The following is an 8,018-nucleotide window of genomic DNA, read 5'->3' on the forward strand; positions in this document are numbered from 1 at the left end:
TATTGAACTCACAGGTTTGGAGTCTGAAGGTCCAAGAGTGCTTGGACCCATTCGTTCAGCCTCTGGTACAGGCCTGAATGAAGGGGGATGGCGTCATGGTGGGAACAGATGTGGGAGAGGAAGAAGCCATACTGCCAGGACCAGACGCTGGAAAGAGATACCAAGGTCAGGCTTGGACTTCTGTAATCACTATCTCTCATAAGCAATAACCCAGACCCTATGAGAATCCCCCTTGACCCTGCTGAGGGCAGTCTCCAATGATCTAAGGTTGCCTCTTGAGGCTCCACACTGTCTTCCTTACCTCCACCGGGCTTCCAAGTCATGAATATGTGGAAAAGAAATCACACGGAACACATAGCAGTGACCTGATATGAAATGAGATATTAGTAGATTTTGAAGGTTTTCCATTGCACCAGTCTTCAACAAAAAAAGGAATCCCACTGACCTTAAGATTTGAGAGAAAATATGGGAATGTGGTGGTCAGTCATCTAATAAATGTTGCACAGCCCAGTGGCACAGCCCAGTGACACTGAAATTTAGACTTGAATACTATCAACCACTAAGTCAGCGCTAGAGCTCCCCACCACAGGTATCCTACCCAAGGACTAACCAGGCCTGACCCTGCTTAGCTTCTGAAGTGGATGAAATCAGGTGCGTTCAGCGTGGTATGGTGGTAGATGCTCACCACAAGTATGCTGCTTCATTTCCTGAAAAGACTGGGAGGGAATATGCTTAAAATCAAAAGGAATTTTTAAACACCCATTTCTCTGTGTTAAGATACCTAAATCCATTATCAAATGGTTTATCTCTGTCTTTCCCTACAAGTTGTTTGAACTAAAGCCTGCTGATTAACACCAACATGATACTACTTGTCATCTTTTACTTTGTGTTTACGTAGAAACATCTTCAGCTGTGACTGAGGGAGACTTGAAGTTCATCTCTTCCTCAGTTTCCCTGAGTCTAAACTCAGTTTCAATATTAAACACAGATCTGGATCTAATGAATTAGAGGCCAGTTATGCAAAAACAGTAGCCAGAACCCTAAGAACAAATACAGTCTCTAAACTACTATCTCACTAGCAGTCTCCTTCTTCTTTATTAATACAATTTCACAACTTAGAATAGTTCTAGATCTTTTTCCATCAGCATCCAATTTGTAAAGTCAGGACTTGGCAGAAGACTCTATTACATTGTATTATACAGTTAGTATTGAATATATAGTTATGTTCCCCCAACTAACAGAGAAAAAATACATTAGTTTGCAGAATTCTTAGCACATGAATTGCTTACCAGTTCATTGAACTGCCCTAATAAAAACCATTTTGTTTATGTTTAAACACTACCTTCAGTCTGTCCCATTTGACCTATCCTCATTGCCTGTGCTTGTAGAAGTTTGTTTCTATTTTACTTTAAACTGCACTTGATGCTTGTATTTTCTTTACTCAAAGTATAAAGATCAAAGGCAAATATCCTAGGAATGGCTTTCACCTTTAACAGGGGAGAATAAAAACAATGATATCTGATCAGTTGAAAAGAGCTGGTGAGACAATGTGCAGCTAGAAAAAGACGTGAGGAGGAAATAAGACCTTTTAAATTGTAATGGACCAGGGAAATGAAATATATTACCGTCTCACCCTGGCAACGATTTCTGCTGAGAAGGACATAGTCTTTTATTTTTCCTCTTTAAGAAACAATTCTCTGTAAATGGTAAGTTTGGAGTTTCTTTTCTCCTATTAAATGGAAAGTTATTGCGGTTTTACAGTATACTAAAAACTAATAATAGAATATATTCTATTTGTAAATATGTAATCCTTTTGGCAGACTTACAGAAAAGCCAGCAGAACTGTTCGGTCCGGCCTTTATTTCTGCTTATAGGAATTCTCTCTAAAGCAAGTTGCTGATAACTTTCAGTACAGTTTATTAAAGTAGATGACAGGACTTTTAAATGATTTGCATCTTCTTTGTTTATAAAGATAGAAAAAATCCTAATAAAGAAAAATTATAATATTTTTACAACCATAAGTGCATATGTTATGGCTTACTCATTAAAATGCAGAGAGTATAAAATGAAGCATACATCCATATTATCAGTATTTTTCATGATTAGTTATTTTAGTCTTCTTACAACTAACAATGGCATTATTCAATGTACTAACTTCTCTTTAGTTCTTAAATAAGAAAGATGAAAAGTTTAGGAATAAGTTCCATAATCCTTTTTCTTGATAATTTCTCTAAGTTCGTATATTTTCACCAAGTGATCAAACTAGATTTCAAACCTACTCGCTATCTGTGTATTTCCTCATGACTGTTGAAATTTGTCGAGCAGGATGCATAGCAACGTATGTCATGGTAGTTTAAAAATAAATAAGGAAATAACCCTACTCTAGTGGACCCACTTTCTCAACAATTTTATGTATTTTTTAAAACAATTGTAAATTTCACTTTTGATCTGTATTTTGTCCCTCATACATTTTATATTCTATTTGAACAAAATCAATTTGATTTTTATATGTCATAGAATAGTTATTTTTTCCCCAAATGTTCTCAATGTCTGAATATCTTAATAGGCATTACTAGCATCGTGTTTTACAACCTGCAGTCTCCTGGGTACTATTTCAGAATGGAGGAGTAGCCTTGTTTTCTTAAAGCTTGAATTATAATGTTTCTTTAGAAGTGTTCATGTTTATTTGGTTTTTTAATGATTTTTGTGCTTATCAGAAAAACATACCATTTCCAACTCAGTAATGTTTCCAGTAGACAATCTTATTGAATATGCACTGCCTGATGGATGTGCTTCTAGCACTCAAGGACTCAACAAAAGAAATGACAAAGGAAAGGGGTGACTCAAGAACTTAATTAAGAGGCCATTTTCAGGTTAAGAGAAATAAACAGGTGTTGGTGAGGTATCCCAGTATTAGTTACTGCTGCTTTCTGTAGAGCAGAAGGAGCAAGAGCTGGGCGAGGTTAGCAGACCCATGTAAGACGACAGCTGGAGAGCAATACCTCTTGAGACTAAGTTTGTTGTTGGCAAGTGATGGAAGTAGCGCATATCTGTGGTGTGGCAGGAAGCTGAGTATGAGAAAAGCATACAGATTTCAACTGCCTCCTGCTCCCCTATCTCCTGCAAATGTCTTGTGTTCAACACAGGTGAGAGACGCTGATCAGGTCCTGTGGAATACACAAGTCTGCTTCCAAGGCACCACGGTGGAAGAGTAAGAGCGGAATACCAACAGATCTAAAAGGTTGAGATGTATCCAAAAAAAGTGGTTCTGTGGATAACTGATCTGATCCTTAGGATGATAACACGAGAGAGATAAATAATCTTAGCCCTCGTTTTACAAGTTGGTCAACTGAATTAGGTGATTTGTCTATGGGTGAGGCATCTCAGTGGAGCCAAGATGTGGACCAAGAGAATCTTATCCCACAAACTGTCCTCTGGATCAGTGCAATAAGCTACCCAATGGATACTTTTTCTGTCACTCAGTACAGAACCCAAGACACAGAGCATGGCTCTCTCTTTCTGGAATTTTGCTTCCTTCTCATTCTGTCTTACATTTGTTTCTCCATAAAATTCAATTTGAGGATCATAGCATCTCTGGAACTAGCGGTCTTTGTCATTTACCTTACAATGTACATTATCATAGTAACTTTTCTCTTCAATAGAATAGCTGCATTTTCTGAGTCAATATTTTCTGAATCTGAGTATTTTTAGAAAGTTAACACTGTGTTATTCTTAGCCTTTTGAATAATTATCCCAAATACCAATGTCTGTATAAAGATTTCTGTTATTTTAATGAGGAAGAAAATAAAAGCACAGCCTGAGGAATAGTACAGTGCCATAAAGGTGAGATGTAAGCTAACTATTTAATATTTACTAAAATCCTTCTCAAAATTTTTGACTACTTTTATGCCAGAAATCAAATTAAAGTCATGTTTCTGCTATCATGGAACAGGTAAAGTTTCCCTGTGTCATTAGTCCTACAAGAATTGCATTTTGAAACCATGCCCTTGCAGCAGACAAGACCTTTTGTTCTTCAAGAAACAGAAAAACAATTCGTTTTAACTTAATAACGATGAGGATTTTGCAAAACTAGGAACGATACTAGAGAACAAGCAGAACAAAGAGGATATATAGGAATTAGGGTCTTATTGATTGCGTTCAGAGACAACATTCCAGAAATAGTTCCTTGTATGTCATGAACTCCTCCCATATTTCATCAGGATGATCATTAGCTGATCCAGTTTAGCAACTCCAGAAGAAAAGATTGTTTTCCTTTGGGTTCATGTATCAGTTCAGGAGTTGTGCTCAGCTTGGTGCTTTAGATACAAAAGAACACCCCATCTCCTACTTGTGGTTCCCAGGCAGATGGATGTTATCACTCTGTAGAACTGGCCCAGGAGCCAATCCATCTAATCAAAAGTGCTGTGTGAGTTACCACAGTATTTTAAGTAGGTAGGAAACAAATGAAGTTTTAACCATGATTCAATAGAGTCAACGCACTACCTAATAGCTTTAATGGATCATTTGCTTGCTTCCTCCCTCCCTGAAGTTTTTTCTACTTCAGCCATCCAAGAGATGATATTTTATTATTTTATTTTTAAATGCCATCAAATTTCATAGATACAAAACTGTTTTGAGATTTTTAACTGATTTTTAAAATTTAAGAATAATTTAATCTCATACCTTGATGGAGAAAATTAAAAGTTTAGTCACTCAAAATTTCCCTTCGCTATATGATTCATTTAGCTTCTTTTCCACTGGAAGTAGGATGATAGTGCCCAGGTACTGCTCACTCAGATGCTCACTATTCCCCAGCTCATTTGCAGAATATTGGTATATTATATCCCATTCTCAGCCAGTACAATAAAGCCCATTCCCGTGATTCCAACTATCAATCTTTAAAAGTCAATTGCATTTTTCAATTTCTTCATAATAGCACGTCAGTTTAATTCAGTCCTATGTTCTCCCTTTGGCTGAAATTTCTAGAAAAAGTAAGAGAATGTTTACATGTATTCATGTTTTTGAGGATTTTTTCAAGAGTTATGACATTTTTAAAGCAAGCAAATGAAATGTTTACTCCATCTGTAATTTTTAAATGTTTTTAAATTCCTTTGTGGTGGTATATAAAACACCATCCACTAAATTGCAAATAATATTATGTAAGGAAGCAATTTGAATGTTGGATGTCCACATGATTCTTTAGAGTGTGATGTATACATCACAGACACTTATGGAATAAAGCTATTTATATTTTATAGGCATGTTCCAAGAAGAAATTGATCTAATGTACCCTGATTTTCTAAACACGTTAAAAATTTCAATACACCTTTCTTCTATGTCTTATTATAATTACATTTCTAGAGAATATTTGATTAATCCCAAGGCTTTACATGTGCTAGACAAGCTGTCTACCACTGAGATAAACCCCAGGCTGACTAAATGTCTTTTTGTATTGAATCTCTTGTGATTGTGTGAAGTCCCAGATTTTTTGAAACAATTATCACTGACCTGTAGGTAAAAGAGAGACACATGAAAGAGTGATAAAAGTCTATGGAGAGAGGAATTCAGCAGTGAGAATGTGATATGATAGATATTTTCAAATGTAATAATGGGCTTTTATTGAACATTTACCACTGTGCCAGCTGCAATTTTCCTAAAAATTTAAACGTAAAGTATAGGGTGTTTATATACTCCAGACACAAGAAGCTAAGCCTTAGTAGAACCAAAGCAGCCACACATGGACAGAACTCACAAATGCTGGAGGCTTAAATGAAAAAGGTTGTCTGATGTCAAAAATCCCGATCCTAAGCAATGCACAACCTCACTTTCAAGCTTTTTTATATGACCACCATTTAAGAATCGCTACCCTCATAGTGGATGCATCAGTTACTCAAAGGAAATGCATGTCTCACCCTATTTCTCTGTTAATAGAGGGCAAAGCTGGAAATGGTACTCATCAATGGGACTTCAGTACTGCATCTAGTAGGAGCCATGCAAAGGTAGGTACGGCATGCTTTCATCTTCTGATACCATGAAGTCCCCTGGAAAAGGCAGGAGCGGAGTATACTGTGCTCTGTTCAGGATGGAGAAGGTTTAACTTACAGCTGCTGGAATACTTCCGCTTCTGATAGATCCCGAGTGATGAGGAAGGGGTCAATGGAGCGAGTGGACACCTAACTGGTCAGATTGTTTCTTTTGTCTCTTTGCCACTGCTGATATTTATGCATCATCTCCAGGCCTAGTGATTTAGCCTTCAGAGTAGCTATTGATCCAAATTCTAGAAATAAGTATTTTTCAAATAATTGTTTTATTCCCACTTGTTCAGGGGAGTGACAAAAAAGCATCAGAGTTGTGATGAGCAAGTGTCTCCTTCGGTAAACACTTCACTGCTGCTCCGCACCTCTACTTAAAAAAGATGACACACGGGAGTTCTCCATAAGGAGGGAGTGAGGATGAAACCAGGACAAAGCTGGGTCCTAAACTGAGCACCCTGACACAGGTGTGCCTGTGAAGCCCAAGTCACAGGTATCTTCTGATACTGCAGCTTGACCTGCTTGGGCAATTCCCGTGTGAATCTGCTTTCTAATGCTTCATAAAAACATATCAAACACATAGAAGCTTAAAATAGCACATGTTACTCATAGTCCTATAGCTTAGGGCTCCTGCTACTATTGAGCTTGGTTTTCTGCTTAGGGTCTGTGTAGTGGATTGATAACTGGTGGCCAACTTATAACCCCCAGCTGAACTGAGTAAGTATGCTGCCGGGTGTCGGAGGCCCACCTGGGGTTTGTTGCCAGCAGCATAAGAGGCAGAACTGGAGAAGAGGCTAGGCTGTCGGGAGCTGGGAAAGGTTTTTGGGCACTAAAGAGGCTGTCGGGAGCTGTTAGAAGCTGTAAGAAGCTGTTGTTTGTTTTGGAGGAGCTTGTCATGATGGCTTTCCTGATGAACTGGCTGTTTTCATCCTCCGAGGATCTCAGGACCTCATTGGCACTGAGAATGGCTTTGGTTCACTTTGAGGGAGTTCTGGTCCTCACTTTGAGCATCGCTTCCTGGCTCCAGAGGGGAAGATGGTGCACTGCCGGTCTCCTGGAGAAGCTTGCTGCTTTGGCCTCCCCGATGGGAACTCGGCCATCCTGATCACTGGAGGAGCTTGGGACCTCACTGTTGCTGAGGATGGCTGTGGTACTTTTCAGGGGAGCTCTGGTTCTTCTGAGCATCGCTTCCTGGCTCCAGTGCAGATCCCTCAGCCTGCTAGCACAGATCCTTCATCCTGCTGGCACAGACTTTGTAGATTCCATCACTGACCTTTGGGCCTTTGCAGTGCAAATCTGTGAAACAGGGCTGCATGAGATATTGTCATGGGCCTTGGGTCTCTAGTTGGATTTGTGGGAGGCATTGTTATGGGTGCTAGGTCTTAAGTAGGACTCATGTGGGACATTATTGCAGGATCCAGGCCCTCAGCTGAATTCTTGGTCTATGTTGTGTGGACAGATTTCGTGCACTCTCTTGTATATCATTCTTTGGGTGACTATTATATATAATCATATGAAATATGTTTCCTGTATTATATTGTTCTGCCTTGCAAAATAAGCCCCAAACCAACACAGTCCATAAAGCAATAATCAAGGTGCACGAAGCTGCATGCAGGTCTGTGGGCTGATTTGGGGAAGAAGCTCCTTTCCAGCCTACTCAGGTTGAGGAAGTCATTTCCTTGAGGCTAAAATGTATATGACTTTTTGCTGATTGATGATGAGAGGCTACTTTCAACCATAAGAGGTCAATTACAGTTTTCGTCACATGCTGTCCCAGGACCTCTCAAACATGGTGGCTTAGTTTTCGGAGGAATCTCCAAACTGATTTCCACAGTGGTTTCACCAGTCTGCATTCCCACCAGCAGTGGAGAACGGTTCCTATTTTTCCACAGCCTCACCAGCATTTGTTATTGGTTGATTTCTTAATGCTAGCCATTCTTACTGGGGTAAGGTGGAATCTCAGTGTTGTTTTAATTTGCATTTCTC

General features: G+C 39.0%; 1 long non-coding RNA gene across 1 annotated transcript in view; it reads left to right on the plus strand.

The window, feature by feature from the left end:
- The first annotated feature begins 1,612 nt into the window (after positions 1-1,612).
- LOC106146581 overlaps positions 1,613-8,018 on the plus strand; it is an 8,031-nt gene continuing 1,625 nt past the window's right edge. The window contains exons 1-3 of the long non-coding RNA XR_001231079.1: positions 1,613-1,706; positions 3,147-3,241; positions 5,932-5,999. This is a non-coding gene — a long non-coding RNA (uncharacterized LOC106146581). The remainder of the gene's footprint in view (positions 1,707-3,146; positions 3,242-5,931; positions 6,000-8,018) is intronic.

Source organism: Chinchilla lanigera, unplaced genomic scaffold, assembly GCF_000276665.1.
Source record: "Chinchilla lanigera isolate Chin_1 unplaced genomic scaffold, ChiLan1.0 scaffold00084, whole genome shotgun sequence".
Classification (NCBI taxonomy): domain Eukaryota; kingdom Metazoa; phylum Chordata; class Mammalia; order Rodentia; family Chinchillidae; genus Chinchilla; species Chinchilla lanigera.